A 16,031-nucleotide genomic window follows, 5' to 3' on the forward strand; every position below is an offset into this window, starting at 1 on the left:
TGGCAGAAGGTGTGTGTGAGTGCGAGCATGTACCGAGGTATGTGAGCGGGAGTGAGCGTCCGTGAAGGATGAGGGTCTTTGTTGCAGGAACCCCATCTCCCCAAACCTCTAGGCATTAGTGGGGTGAAGGGTTAGGGCTACCTGAAGGTGAGGCAGGAAGTCCCCAGGGAAACCCCGTCTTCCAAAATGACCCGAGTGCTGAGCATCTTTTTTTTTTTAATATTTATTTATTTGAGAGAGAGAGGGAGAGAGAGCACATGAGCAGAGGGAGAAGCAGGCTCCCCGCTGAGCAGGGAGCCCGATGCGGGACTCTGTCCCAGGACCCCGAGATCACAACCAGAGCCAAAGGCAGAGGTCCCACCGACTGAGCCACCCAGGCGCCCCGAGTACTGAGCATCTTAAAGAATGGTAGAAACAAACAAGACTGGTAGAGACACAACTTGCCTTCATTCCTGTCCTGCCCGTGGTGATCTCCTGGGAAGCTTATCATTACATAGTGATGTATATTGCATCTGTTTACCCCCTTCTTGCCTATTCTCTACTCTCAACCATAGGTTGCAAGTTCCTCCTTTCCTTTCCGCTACCACTTGATTGGACATTTCCCCCTCTTTGACTCTTCAGTCTCTTTTAAGCCTTGGACATCTCCTAGAAGGCAGTGTTAAGAGCCCAACTTTGGAGACAGACTGGCTGAATCTCCGCTCCACCGCTAATTAGCTTTATGATTTGAGTCAAATTATGTATTTCCCTGCAGTGCAGTTCCCATTGCTGTAAAATGGAGAAATAGTAGTATCCACCTCACAAGGTTCACTGGGGGATTAAGTGAAAGGATTCATGTAGAGTTTATCTAGTCTTATCTGTCAGAGCCCAGAGTGCCCACTTACTCCTAAGCTACCTTTGGTATTCCCCTGTTCTGTACCCCTTTATCACCTAACTAATTAAACAGGGGTTACTTGACAAGTTTTCTTTGTGTACAGATGGTTTGTTTTCTCAGCCTGCTTTTTAATTTCTTTAAACATAGTCACTTTTTTATTTCTGTGTGTTTATTTCAATATCAGCTTGATACATTGTACATGGCTTTATTCAATAAACATTTTTGATTGATTAATAAAATCTCACTGATTTTATTATCTAGAGAGAGATTTTTCTAGAAAATTTGGAGTTATGGAAAAGGAAAACTCTTCACGGGGCAGGGTAAATAGAAGAAAACTTAATATGAGGATTTATCTTGTTAGTTTAAGACCATAAAAAGGTATCATGTATAGTAATCTCAACTATATAAAGAAAACTGCAAAAAAGACAATTGAAAGTGTATGTGCCAAATGAATAGATGCCCTGGTGTAGTAGGATTATGAGTATGTTTGTTTTGTTTTTTCTCTTGCTTTATACTTTTTAGTCCTTTGCAACTTTTCTACAGTCAGTATGTATTACACTGTTATTCAGGAAAAGTACTTTAATTGTTTATGTAATTTAGCTAATAAAAATGACCATATTTTGGGTATTTAGAGATGGAGGGACAAACCTAAGAATAAAGCAATAGTTTTCCTCCATTGTTTTCCCAGGCCAGCCAGTCTTTCCTGATTTGTGCTAGAATATCAACTTATCAGTTGTCTCTACTCTAGAGACATGAAATGTTTCTACATTTCCTTTTCAGTGACCAGAATCTTGTCTTGACTATTTAGGGGGACTTCCTTTGAAGTGTCAAGATCTCAAACAGGGAACCAAAATCAAAGAAGGGTTCATATTAAATCCAGAGTCAAGGCAACGTGAGTAGAATGGTTTTAATGGTTATTTCAACCAAGCTGTAAAAGTCTAGTGAACTTTGACCTTTCCAGTGATTCTCTTTTTGAGCTTAAAAATGCACCAGTGCCCTCCTGCTTATATTACTGTAACCCCCTTTTTTTTAATTGCCAAATTTACAATTTACTTCAAACTGAGTTACCTTCCATTTTTATTGAAAATTAGGACAACACCTTGACTTATATGTGCATAGTCACTCATTCAACAAAAATTTACTAAATACTGGGGCGCCTGGGTGGCTCAGTCCGTTAAGTGTCTGCCTTCGGCTCAGGTCATGGTCTCAGGGTCCTGGGATCGAGCCCCACATTGGGCTCCCTGCTCAGCGGGTAGTCTGCTTCTCCCTCTCACTCTTCCTCTGTGCTCTCCCCCTGCCCCCCCAAATAAATAAATAAAATCTTTAAAAAAAATTTTACTGAATACCTACCAAGTGCCAAGCCTCAGGCTGATGCTGGGAATACAAGACAAGACCTGGTCCTTTATCTTCCAGGAGCTTGGTGTCTTGATGATGGACATGCATATATAAACAATGATGTATAGGGAATTATCTTAGAGGCTTTGGTAGGTCCCTGAGTAGACAAACACAGCAGCCAGTGGGATATGAAGGTGTAACCAGTTCTAGTGGGGCAAGAGGACAGTAAGAATGAGGAAGCAGGAAAGCATTATAGAAAACTAGTTATCTGGGCTGATTTCAAATCTTTAGCTCATAAATGGTTAGTCCTTCCTGATGTGAGACTATTATTTTTTTCTGTACTTTGCTCTGATCATATTGTCTTATACTCTAGTCATCTGACTACATTCTTTGATACATTAAAGGTGTGCCTTGTGATTCCTTCCTTTGTTGATAGGTGAGGTGAGTTTATAACATTCAAATTCTATTTCATCATATTCTAAGGACTAGCCAAAATTTAAAAATATATGAGTCTTTTAACATGTATGGTGTAGACTTACAAGACAATTTAAGCCTTAAACTTTTTATTTTTACTTAAAACGTGTAATTTTATGTTCATTCCCCAATTTTTGGTGTTGGACTCACTGTGTGGGTCTGCTGATTGGAAATACTCCTTGTTTTTCTTATATAAGCCCCACTCTTGATATTTTGGGTTTAAGATTTCCAACCTTTGCTTTTCTATAGTGGTAGAGAGAGCTTAAGGCACTTGTAAAACAATATTACTGCGGAGTTCTTTTAGCCTTTATAATTTCTTTCCTCATCTTTTACAGTTTTCTAGCGTGTAACTAATTTGCATCAGTTTTTAGGACTTACTTATTTTGTTATTTTTTAGCGATCTTTTTTCAAAGCATTCAACTTCATTTTTATGTCATTTTTCATGTCTGGTTTTAAAATTTCTTTGTTTTGAGTTTTCTTTTTTTGCACTCATTTCATTTTTATGTAATTGATATAAACACATTTTAGAATAAATAACTGATTTTAAGCATACAGCATAACTGTCCTATACTGTTATATTTAAAAAATGCCAGTCATGACCTAGTGAATTTATGTCAACCCAGTAAATTGATATGAAATTAGTGTGTCAACCCAGTAAATTGATATTTGAAAAATACTGTGTTAAAGAGTAGCCTCCTAGTATTCAGTGCACCTGGCATCAATGGGGCTTGGAAATCTTATTGCACTCAAGTTTTGGCTGCTCTGTTTTGAGTTTTAAAGAAAGCTGGAGTGGATCTAAAACTCTCAAACTTAGAGTTAGTGCTAATGGTTCACAGAGTTCATGTAATATATTTAACCAACCATAACTGAGCCATTTTAAGGCCATTTGATATCCTTTTCCATGGATAGAACAAGGAGATTGATTGATAAAATGTCTAAGCTAATATAAGAAAACAGTTTTCTTAGTTTATGATAATGTCTGGGGCCCCTAAGAACCTCCACTTAAGTCTTAGCCTTGGGTTCTCTCCATGGACATAGGACTTGCAAGATATTTGATGGAACCAGAAAAGGATATGCAAACAAGAGTATTTGTTAAAGTTGAAATCAAGACCTTCCTTCTCCTCAGTGGAGGTTCCAAGTTACAAAAGATATTGGGGGCTATCCTGCCAGAGAGTGTAGTAAAGGCAGGTGGGTATTTTCCTGGGTTGATAGCTCTATCTACCTTGGTCTGCAGTACTAACTTTCAGAAGTTTACTCCTTTTCAAAATACCTGTTGTTCAGGAAAGATGGGGCTGGTGAAAGAATGGATTATCTGTGGCAAAATATCTGGGATTCTCCACCTATGAAGCAGGTACCTCTATTCCCTTTTTAATGAGGGCACACAGTATGACAGCCTTCATTTCTGAGGATGTCAGGCCTAGAGCCTTAGAAATAGGTTGGATGTGGAGATTGCTGAGAAACAGGACTGGTAAAGGATGTGCACTAGGCACATCTTCTAGCATTGCTAGATGTTTTTGTTGTTGTTTTTAATCTTCTAAGATGGATAGAGTTATAGAGAGATTGCAGTTATAGAGAGAATACATTAATGTCAGAGAGAGAAGTCAACCAATTCTGCAAAAAGGGCCTAATGAGGGGTCATCACTATTGTGTAGTCCCCAAAAGTCACATTGTCAGTACAACCAGAGTGACCAGGCTCCAAGGGACTGATTCATGCTCATTGAAGACTCTTGAAAGAACGGAATGCCAGTTCACAATGGAAACATTCATCTCTAGTGACCAAAAGACTCATATATGTTCTCCTGGACTCTCACTGCTAAATCCTGGGTACCTTGGGGAACCATCCTAGTAATCAGAAGGTTGTTTAGTGATCTTAAAATCACAAGAGAGAAATGGATGTGTTATGGGTTGAATTGTGTCCCCAACAAATTCATATGTTGAAGTCCTAACCCCAGTACCTTGGAATGTGACTTTATTGGGAAATAGAGTCATTGTAGATGAAATTAGTTAAGATTAAGAGTAGAGTGACATCTAATCCAATATGACTGGGATTATATAAAAGGCTCCCTTATAAAAAGGGATGGGATCAAATTAAATTGTTATCAACTTAAACTGTTATATATGTAAGTTGTCACAGATAAGCCTAGTGTAATCACAAAGCAAAAACTATAGTAAATACACAAAAGTTAAGCAGAAAGGAGTGTAAGCATACCACTAAAGAAAGTCATCTCACCACCAAGGAAGAGGGCAACAGAAGAAAGAAACAGAGAGGAACTGTAAAAACAGCCAGTAAACAATGAACAAAATGGCAATAAACACATACCTATCAATAATCACTTTAAATATAAATGGACTAAATTCTCCAATCAAAAGACAGAGTGGCTGAATGGATAAAAAAACATGCTATCTGCAAAAGACTCACTTTACATGTAAGGACACACACAGACTGAATGTGAAGGGATGGAAGAAGATATTCCATGAAAATGGAAACCAAAAGAAAGCGGGAATAGCTATAGTTCTATCAGACAAAATAGACTTTAAAATACGACTGTAAGAGACAAGGAAGGGTGTTACATAATGATAAAGGAGTCAATCCAATAAGAAGATACAGCATTTATAAATATGTACCCAATATAGAAGCACCTAAATGTATAAAGCAAATATTAACAGACCTAAAGGAAAAATAGCAATACAATACTAGTAGAGGACATTAATACCCAACTTACAATAATGGGTAGATCATCCAGACGGAAAATCAATAAGGAAACATTGGCCTAAAGTGATGCATTAAACCAGATGGACTTAATAGATATAATATATGCAGAGTATTCCATCCAAAAGCAACAGAATATACATTCTTCTTAAGTATACATGGAACATTTTCCAAGATAGATCATATGCCACAAAACAAGTGTTAATACATTTAAGAGGAATGAATCATATCAAGCAACTTTTCTGACCACAGTGGTATGAAACTAGAAATTAATTACATGAAGAAAACTGGAAAATTCACAAACATGTGGAGAGTAAACAACATGCTATTGTATAACCAGTGATTCAACAAACAAGAGAAATAAAAAAATGCTTTGAAACAAATGAAAATGGTAATGTAACATACTGAAATTTATGGGATGCAGCAAAAGCAGTTATTTTTTCCTTTCTTTCCTTTTTTTTTTTTTTTTTTTTTTGAGAAAGAGAGTGCAAGCAAATGCAGGGAGAGGGGCAAAGGGAGAGAGAGAATCTTAAGCAGGCTCCATGCTCAGCACAGAGCCCAACGTGGGGCTTGATCCCACGACTCTGGGATCATGACCCGAGCCAAAATCAAGAGTTGGCTACTTAAAAAAAAAAAAAGAGTTGGCTACTTAAACTACTGAGTCACCCAGGCACCCCATTTTTCAAGTTTTTATATAAATTTCAATTAGCATACAGTGTAATATTAGTTTCAGATGTAGAATTTAGTGATTGATCACTAACATACAACACCCAATGCTCATCACACAAGTGTCCTCCTTAACCATCACCCATTTAGCCCATCCCCCCCGCCTACCTCCCCTTGAGTAACCATCAGTTTGTTCTCTATAGTTAAGAGTAAAAGCAGTTCTAAGAGGGAAGTTTATAGTGATAAATTCCTATCTCAAGAAACAAGAGGGGCATCTGGGTGGCTCAGTCTAGCATCTGACTTTGGCTCAGGTCATGATGTTGGGGTCTGGGGATCAAGCCCCATGTTGGGCTCCCAGCTCAGTGGGGAGTCTGCTTCTCCTCTCTCTCTCCCTCTACCCTCCCTGTCCCTGTCCCTCTGCCCCTCCCCCTGCTCATCCTCCCTGTCTGTCTCTCCCAAATGAATAAATAAAATCTTAAAAAAAAACAACAAGAAAAATCTCAAGTAAAAACCTAACTTTACACCTCAAGAAACTAGATGAAGAATAAATGAAGCCCAAAGGTAGTAGAAGGGAGGAAAAACAAAGATTAGAGCAGAAATAAATGAAATAGAGACTAAAAAGCTAATAGAAAAGATGAGTGAAACTAAGAGCTGGTTCTTCGAAAAAATAAACAAAATTGAAAGCATTTAGCTAGATTCACCAAGAAAAAAAGAGGACCCAAATCAAATCAGAAATGAAAGAGGAGATGTTACAGCTAAACTATGAACAATTTACACTAACAAATTGGACAACCTAGAAGAAATGGATAAATTCCTAGAAACATACAACCTACCAAGACTGAATCATGATGAAATAGAAAATCTGAATAGACTGATTACTAGTAAGGAGATTGAATCAATAATCAAAACCCCCCCAACAAACAAAGTCTGGGACCAGATGACTTCACTGGTGAATTCTACCAAACATTCAAAGAAGAATTAATACAAATCCTTCTCAAACTCTTCCAAAAAAATAGAAGAGCAGGGAACTCATAAACAAATTTTACAAGGTCAGCATTACCCTGATACCAAAACCAGGCAAAGGTGCCACAAGAAAAGAGAATTACTGGCCATTATCCCTGCTGAGCATAGATGCAAAAATCCTCAATAAAATGCTAACAAACCAAATTCAACAATACATTAAAAGGATCATATACCATGGATTAAGTGGGCTTTTTCCAGGAATGCAAGGATGGTTCAATGTCCACAAATCAGTCAGTGTGATACACCACATTAACAAAATGAAGGATAAAAATCATATGACTATTTCAATAGATACAGAAAAAGCATTTGACAAAATTCAGCATCCATTTATGATAAAAACTCTCAACAAAGTGGGTATAGAAGGAACACACCTCCACATAATAAAGGCCATATGTGACAAGTCCACAGCTAACATCATACTCAATGGTGAAAAGTTGAAAGCTTTTCCTCTAAAATCAGGAATAAGATATGAATGCCCACTCTTGCACTTTTATTCAACATAGTATTGAAAGTCGTAGAAAAAGAAGTAAAAGTCATCCAAACTGTAAAGAAAGAAGTAACATTCACTATTTGCAGATGACATAATAATATATACAGGAAAACCCTAAAGAATACATCAAAAAGTTGTTAGAATAAACAAATTCAGGGCGCCTGGGTGGCTCAGTTGGTTAAGCGACTGCCTTCGGCTCAGGTCATGATCCTGGAGTCCCAGGATCGAGTCCCGCATCGGGCTACCTGCTTGGCAGGGAGTCTGCTTCTCCCTCTGACCCTCCTCCCTCTCATGCTCTCTGTCTCTCATTCTCTCTCTCTCTCAAATAAATAAATAAAATCTTAAAAAAAAAAAAAAAAAAAGAATAAACAAATTCAATAAAACTGTAGGATACAAAATTTATACTCAAAAACATGTTGCATTTTTATATACTAATGATGAGCTATCAGAAAGAGAATTAAAACAATCTCATTTACAATTACATAAAAAAGAATAAAATAGCCAGGAAAGAATTTAACCAAGGAGGTGAAAAACTTGTATATTAAAAATTACAAGGGGTGCCTAGGTGGCTTAGTTGTTAAGCGTCTGCCTTCGGCTCAGGTCATGATCCCAGGGTCCTGGGATTGAGCCCTGCATCAGGCTCCCTGCCCAGCGGGAAGCCTGCTTCTCTCTCTCCCACTGCTTCTGTTCCCTCTCTCACTGTCTCTCTCTCTCTGTCAAATAAATAAAATCTTAAAAAAAAAAAAACCCCAAAAAACAAAAACAAAAAAACTACAAGACATTAATGCAAAAAATTGAAGGCACAAATATATGGAAAAATATTTCATGCTCATGGATTGGAAGAATCAATATTATTAAAATGTCTATACTACCCAAAGCAATCTTAAGTTTCAGTGAAATCTCTACCAAAATTCCAGTGGCATTTTTCATGGAAATAGAACAATCCTAAAAAAATAGAAAAAATCCTAAAATTTGTATGGAACAATAAAAAACCCTGAATAGCTAAAGCAATTTTTTGAAAGAAGAACAAAGCTGGAAACTTTGTTTCCCTAATTTCACACTCCCTGATTTCAAACTATTACAAATCTATAGTAATTAAAACAATATGGTATTGGCATTAAAAACAACACAGATCAATAGAACAGAATAGAGAGCCCAGAAATAAACCCACGCATATACGGTCAATTATAAAAGGAGCCAAGAATATATGATGGAGAAAGGACAGTCTCTTTAGTAAATGGTCTTAGGAAAATTGGACAGCCACATGCAAAAGAATGAAACGAGACCACTATCTTACAATATGTACAAAAATTAAATCAAAATGAATTAAATACTTGAATGTAAGACCTGAAACCATAAAATTGCTAGAAGCAAACATAGATGGTAAGATCCTTGACATAGGTCTTGGTGATGATTTTTTTTTTTTTTTAATAGTGCATGCGTGAACAGAGGGGTGGGGGGAGGGCTAGAGGGAGAGAGAGAATCTTAAGCAGGCTCCACACTTAGCGCAGAGCCTGTTACAGGGCTCGATCTCAAGACCCTGAGTTCATGACCCGAGCCAAAATCAAGAGTCGCACACTTAACCGACTGAGCCACCCAGGCTCCCCTTAGCGATGATTTTTTGAATCTGACACCAAAAGCAAAAGCAACAAAAGCAAAATAATCAAGTGGGACTACATCAAACAAAAGCTTCTGCACAGCAAAGGAAATAATCAACAAAATGAAAGCTCAACCTACTGAATGGGACAGAATATTTGCAAATCATATCTCTAATAAGGGCCTGATATCCAAAATATATAAAGAACTCAAACAACTCAATAGTGAAAACCCAAAGAATCCAATTAAAAAAATGGGCAGAGGGTCTAGACATTTTTCCAAAGAAGACACACAGATGGCCAGTAGGTTTATGGAAAGGTGCTCAACATCACTAATCATCAGGGAAATGCAAATGAAAACCACAAGGCGCCATCACCTCACACCTGTTAGAATGACTGTTATCAAAAAGAGAAGAGATAAATGTTGGTGAGGACGTGGAGCAAAGGGAACCCTTATGCACCGTTGATGGGAATGTGAATTGGTGCAGTGTCTGTGGAAAACAGTATGGAGGATCCCCCAAAAATTAAAATAGAGCTACGACATGATCTGGCAGTTCCACTTCTAGGTATTTATTTGAAGAAAATGAAAACACCAGGGACGCCTGGGTGGCTCAGTCGTTAAGCGTCTGCCTTCGGCTCAGGTCATGATCCCAGGGTCCTGGGATCGAGTCCCACATCGGGCTCCCTGCTCGGCAGGAAGCCTGCTTCTCCCTCTCCCACTCCCCCTGCTTGTGTTCCTGCTCTTGCTATCTCTCTGTCAAATAAATAAATAAAATCTTTAAAAAAAAAAAGAAAAAAGAAAATGAAAACACTGATTCAAAAAGATATATGCACTCCTATGTTCGTTGCTGCATTATTTACAATGCGAGACATATAAGCAGCCAGTGTCCATTCTTGGATAAATAGATAAATGGATAAAGAAATTGGGGTATACCCCTCCCCTCACACACAGAATATTACTTAGCTATAAAAAAGACTGAAATTTTGCCATTTGTGATAACATGGACAGAACTTGAGAGTATTGTGCTAAGTGAAATAAGACAGAGAAAGACAAATACTGTTATGATCTCTCTTATATGTGGAATCTAGACAAAAAAATATAATTAAGCTCATAGATACAGAGAACAGATTGGTGGTTGCCAGAGGCAGGGGGTGGTGGGAGTAAGAGAAATGGGTGAACATTTTTTCTTTTTTAGTTTAAATAAATTGAATAAAAACAACTATAATTTTATTGTTCAACAAACAAATATCACTTAAAAACTCCTTCAGATGCAGAGATTAATTAAATATGATTATTAAAATGTCAAAAGCAAATTCTAGTTCTATAAACTGGCATGAAATTTAACAAAATGTTAGTCTAATTATATTTAAGTGACATAAAAATATGTTTTTTGAATATTGCGTATTTATGTGGAAAAATCAAGAAATGGAGATTTAAGCAAACAAAAGGAAATAATAATCTAGCCAGAACCCCAACTCCCAAAGATCATAACAGTTTCAACTTAGAAGTATTCTTCCATGGGGTGCCTGGGTGGCGCAGTCCATTAAGTGACTGACTCTTGGTTTCTGCTCAGGTCATGATCTCAGGGTCGTGAGATTGAGCCCCATGTTGGGCTGTGTGCTCAGTGCAGTGTCTGCTTAAGTTTCTCTCTCTCCTCTCTCTCTGCCCATCCTGCTCATGTTTTTTTTCTCTCTCTCTCTCAAATTAAAAAAAAAAGTATTCTTCCAGATTTTTGCCTGTGTGTGTAAATATTCAAAAGGAAATTTTTTAAAAAGATTTTATTTATTTATTTGTCAGAGAGAGAGAGAGAGCACAAGCAGGGGGAGGGGATGAGGGAGAAGCAGGCTCCCTGCTGAGCAAGGAGCCCGAGGCAGGACTCGATTCCAGGACCCTGGGATCATGACCGGAGCCGAAGGCAGATGCTTAACTGACTGAGGCACCCAGGCGTCCCCAAAAGGAAATATTTTAAATGTATAATTATACATGTAGACATATATACATACAAATATAAAACCTGCATTTTTTCCTTAACAATAGGATATAAACAGCTGTATACATCAGTACATATGCTTCTGTAACATCCATCTTTATAATAAAAAAAAGGTGAAGGGGCACCTGGGTGGTGCAGTCAGTTGAGGGACTGACTCTTGGTTTTGGCTCAGGTTATGATCTCAGGGTCCTGGGACTTAGCCTGGGTCAGGCTTCACGTGCAGCATGGAGTCTGCTTCTCTCTTTCTCTCTCTCCCTCTGCCCCTTCCCCCTGCCCCCCTCACTTGCATGTGCTCTCTCTCTCTCTCAAATAAATAAATAAATTAAAAACATTAAAAAAAGAAGTGAAATTTGGGCATAGACACATAGAGAGGGAGGAAATGATGTGAAGATGCAGGCAGAGATTCAGGGATTGGAGTGATGCTTCTATAAACCAAGATTATAGGTTACCAAAGATTACCAGTAAACCACCAAAAGCTGGGGGACAGGCACGGAAGGAATTCTTCTTCACAGCCCTTATTCAGAAGGAACCAACTTTGCTGACACTTTGATCTCAAAGGTCTAGTCTCCAAGACTGTGGGACAATAAATTGTTCAAACTAGCTAGTTGGTTTAAACTTTGTTAGGGCAGCCCTAATAAACTGATACAGATAGTTCTGCAGACTGATTGACATTGTGAAGCCTGATGAATTGTAGTCCTGTCTAGTGACCAGATTATCTGTAATCCCTAGATCTAGTCTTCGTCCCTTTGGCAGTACTAGAAAACTGCTCCCCAAATTTGGGCCTTTGGGTTTCCTTTTCCTGAATCCAAGAACATCTTCTTTGCTCCATTTATCCTCTCTTTCTTCTCATGAGTTAGTACCATTTATTATATCTCAGTTCTCTTCATCATACTTGTTATGTCTCATAGTACCTATGTTGCTCCTGCCAACTATTTATACATACACCCCAGACTAGTGAAGAAGGAGATTTATTTTTTTCTTAAATTTTACTTATTTATTTGACAGAGAGAGACACTACGAGAGAGGGAACACAGGCAGAGGGAGTGGGAGAGGGAGAAGCAGGCTTCCAGCGGAGCAGGGAGCCTGATGTGGGGCTCGATCCCAGGACCCTGGGATCATGACCTGAGCCGAAGGCAGATGCTTAACGACTGAGCCACCCAGGTGCCCCGAAGAAGATTTATGATCCCTGCCCTTTGAAATTTTGATTTGTAAGTTTGTGGTTGGATCCAAGAACCATCATTCTTAATAAACACCACAGGTGCTGTTCACCTTATCGATTGTCTATTGATTCATATCAGTTTCTTTCTTAGAGCATAATTGAAATTCCAAACTTTGGAGACACCCAGCATAGTCCAACTTTGGTAGGTCCTACTCCTAACTTTATGGCCTTAGGCATTTCCCCCACTAAGAGTTCGGAAGTAGATGGGTGTCAGAGCCAGTCTCATTGATTGACTGATTGATTGATTGATTCATTCGTTCAACAAAGTTTTTTGAGCACCTGCATCAGTGAAACAAATAGACATAAATCCCTTACATTCTAACTAGGAGGAAAGAGCCAGTAAATCGATAAATACACTAGGTGGGCAGTACTGTAGAAAAAAATAAGCTGGGTAGGGAGGTTGTGAGTGCAGAGTATATTGCGGTTTTCAGTGGGCCGTCCTGGGTAGGCCTCATTGGCAGAGTGACTTGAAAGTGAGCCATGTGGCTCTCCAGAAGCTGAGTGTCCCAGGCAAAGAGGACAGCCAGTCTAACGTCCCTGATCAGAAGCTGAGCACACCTGGCATGAGAAAGGGAGTGGTGTGACGGGGGCTGAGGTCTGAAAGGGTACGGGGAGCCAGGTCATGCCCTTATAGGGCATTGCAAGGTCATTGGCTTGTACTCAAGTGAAATGGGGAGCCACTGGAAGATTCTGAGCAGTGACATGATCTGACTTAGATTTTGAAAGTATCACCCAGGCTGCTGCAGGGGGAATAGGAGCAGAAACAGGCAGATGACTCTGGTAATACAGGTGAGATGTTGATGGCTGGGAACGGGGTGGTAGCGGCGGATGTGGGGAGAGGTGGTTGGATGCTGTATATGTTTTGAAGGCAGAACCAATCATTTTCCGACTGATTAGATGTGAATGTTGGAGAAGAGAGATATCAATGAGGACTCTAATCAGGGTGAATCTTGGAATTTTTGCTTGGAATGCTGAGCAGAAGCATCCCCAAATAAGGAAGTGCATGGTCCACATGTTGCTGGCAGCCATCCTGTGTTCATGAGGAGATCCAACCTGAGAGTGGAGCCAATGCTGTGTTTGGTGGGGCAGAGTGGCAGGAAGAAACTGTCCTGAGGGCAGTGCTGAGCCAGAGTCCACACCTGAAGCCTGATCCACCTCTGCACTTCCAGTTACAAGAGCCAATGAGTCCCCTTTGTTACTTTGTTATTTGCATCCCAAACTGCTGACTGGGAGATGTCTTTCAGATGCACTATGTGCCTAAAGGAACTTTTTACAGCCCTATCAGAGCTACCCTCCAGACCTCAGGGGTAACTTTGTCCAGATGTTCTCTCTCATGCCTCTCCCATCTCATTGGTCCCTTGGCACATTGTCATCCCCTTAAGATAAGGGTACTGACTCAGGAGCAGGCCCAGATGGACCTGGCATGGCAGAACGTCTGAAGTGATTAGCCCAACATCCCTGTTAGTAGTAGTAGTCTTAGCTGTGCCCGCATTTCACAGAGTTGAGAGTGGAGATTAGGGGACTTACCCAAGATCAAAAAGTTTTCTATTTCAAATCCAAGATTAGTTTGTCTAATTAGCCAGTCACAATCCATGTGTCACATAGAAGAGAGTAGAGCTTTTCAGGAGGAGGCCACCTGGCTGGTTGCTTCACTGATTGGCAGTATATTGGGACAGATACCACAGATCTGATACTTAGCTTTACAGATGCAGTAATTATTGGGCCCCTTCACTCAGGGTGATTAAGCTGAGAGGGATTAATTCATCATAGTCAAACTTACAAGAGATTGATGTATAAATCAGTTTGTCATGTTATTTATAATAAGAAGTGTTTTTCAGACTTGAACTTGTGGACCCTTGAATGTATCCCCATTTGAGAAGTATTGCTTTTATACTTACATTATGAGACTTTAGGTGATCACCTGATTGAAATAATCATAAAGGTAAATCCAGTCTGGGCATTGATATTACATGGCATTACTCTGTAAAAAGGTGGTGATCCAGGTGATGCTTGTGTTAAAATTTTTATGTATCTTTCAAATGAAAACACAGCATTTAAAGATTATCCTAAGGAATTCATGGACCTCTGAATATTTGATTAAAGACTCCAATATGAAAAACAATGCAATAGGAGAAAGGCTTTGTTTGAACTTTGGGGCCGGTTATGTATACAGGATGCTCTAAAGCAAGTCTACTCAGGAAACCAGATTGCAGATCTGAAGGCAGATTGTTGGGTGTAGAATAAGGGCAGAGGGAGTTGGCTGTTCTCAGGGAACACAGCCCTTAGACAAGGGGAGCTAGTTATCCTATCTGTACTTGTCCTACAAATACTTATGTTTAAGACTACCAGTCATGGAGAACAGAGTCCCATCTTTCTTGCATTGTGGCAGAGAAGCACTGACAAATTATTATTCACTAACTTCCTTTTCCTAGACTCATCTTGAATCCGTGAACCCTCCCTGCCAAAGCATCATTTCTAGGTAAATAGGAAGTGTGCTCTCTTCCTAACAAGGAAGGAGCTTGGACCAGATTGGTGGAATGCCAAAGCCCACGCATGCTCTTTTCAGTTAGCATGTAGCTAGTTTCTATCACTGAACTAAAATTATGAGGGACCCTTATATTCTATAGGAGACAGTAAAAGCAGCTTTTAAAAAAATCTTTTCCAGTGTAGTCTACAGCAGAATCTGAGAATCCATCATTCTTCTCAAATGACTTCACCCTGTGTTCTTCGCCTACTCCTATTTTAGATCTGCCTTTAACAAACCCTCCCCTTTCCCACCTCCAGCCTCATCTGAGGAACTGGGGAGCACTCACAGCGCATTGTCACATACTCCCTCCTAGCTTTGGAACCAGACTGGACTAGAGCCAGACTCAGCGCTGGGCTGCCTCCAAGCAGACTAGAGAATGCATCCTGTTCCCAGACAGCCATTCCAAGGGCAGCGTTCAATCGCCAGTTCTTCCCTGGCCCATCAGAGCCCAGCAAGGGCATGTAATCCCTTAGGCCATTTGGCCGATGCCTGCCTGTTCTCTAGTAGGGTCAGAAGTAGGGGGAGGGGTGCCTGGGAGGCAATGAGAAATGAGAAGGCTCCCAGGGAGCAGTGCTCTGCAGTATTCAGTCCTTAACACTAAGCCAGTATCCCTTCTGGCTGGTCAGTGCCTAGGCCATACCAGTTGTTAAATATTTTGTATATCAGCCCTGCATCTAAGACAGGCAGCACTCAACCAAATGGCGTAGAAGAAACTGGATTCAAATGCATGGTACAGCAGTAAGACGTTCCCATTGTGTGTGAGGCCCGGGTTAGGTGTGTTGAGGCCGACACTAGAGGGCGGGGAAGTTGGGTGTTGCTGGAAGCTGGAAATCAGGGAATGATATCACCTTTCATTAATTACTTGCATAACCTTGGGCAAAAGAACACCTGGGTTCCAGTTCTGGTGATCGGATCCCGAGCAAATCACTTCATCTTGTCACAGTTAATTCATCTACACAATAGCAGGATGGCTGAGGTGATAGTGAGACACAGGGTTGCTTGGTGCAGGTAGGAAGTCAGGAATGCAGGCTTGAGAATGGATAGGGCAGGGATAGTGTTTATTTCTAGGCTGAGCCTTCCTATGGAAGAAAGCATCCATTTTCTTCCTGTGCTTTAACAGGATGTAGTTA

The 16,031-nt window shown here is 39.9% G+C and overlaps 1 long non-coding RNA gene across 1 annotated transcript; it reads left to right on the forward strand.

Moving 5' to 3' along the window:
• Positions 1 to 7: 7 nt before the first annotated feature.
• Positions 8 to 15,040, forward strand: LOC145720522 (uncharacterized). The gene is made up of 3 exons (XR_014143545.1): positions 8 to 1,191; positions 1,680 to 1,763; positions 12,161 to 15,040. It is a non-coding gene; the product is annotated as an uncharacterized LOC145720522 (long non-coding RNA).
• Positions 15,041 to 16,031: the final 991 nt, after the last annotated feature.

This window comes from Leptonychotes weddellii, chromosome 3 (genome assembly GCF_054177405.1).
Source record: "Leptonychotes weddellii isolate Sample4059 chromosome 3, ASM5417740v2, whole genome shotgun sequence".
Lineage (NCBI taxonomy): Eukaryota > Metazoa > Chordata > Mammalia > Carnivora > Phocidae > Leptonychotes > Leptonychotes weddellii.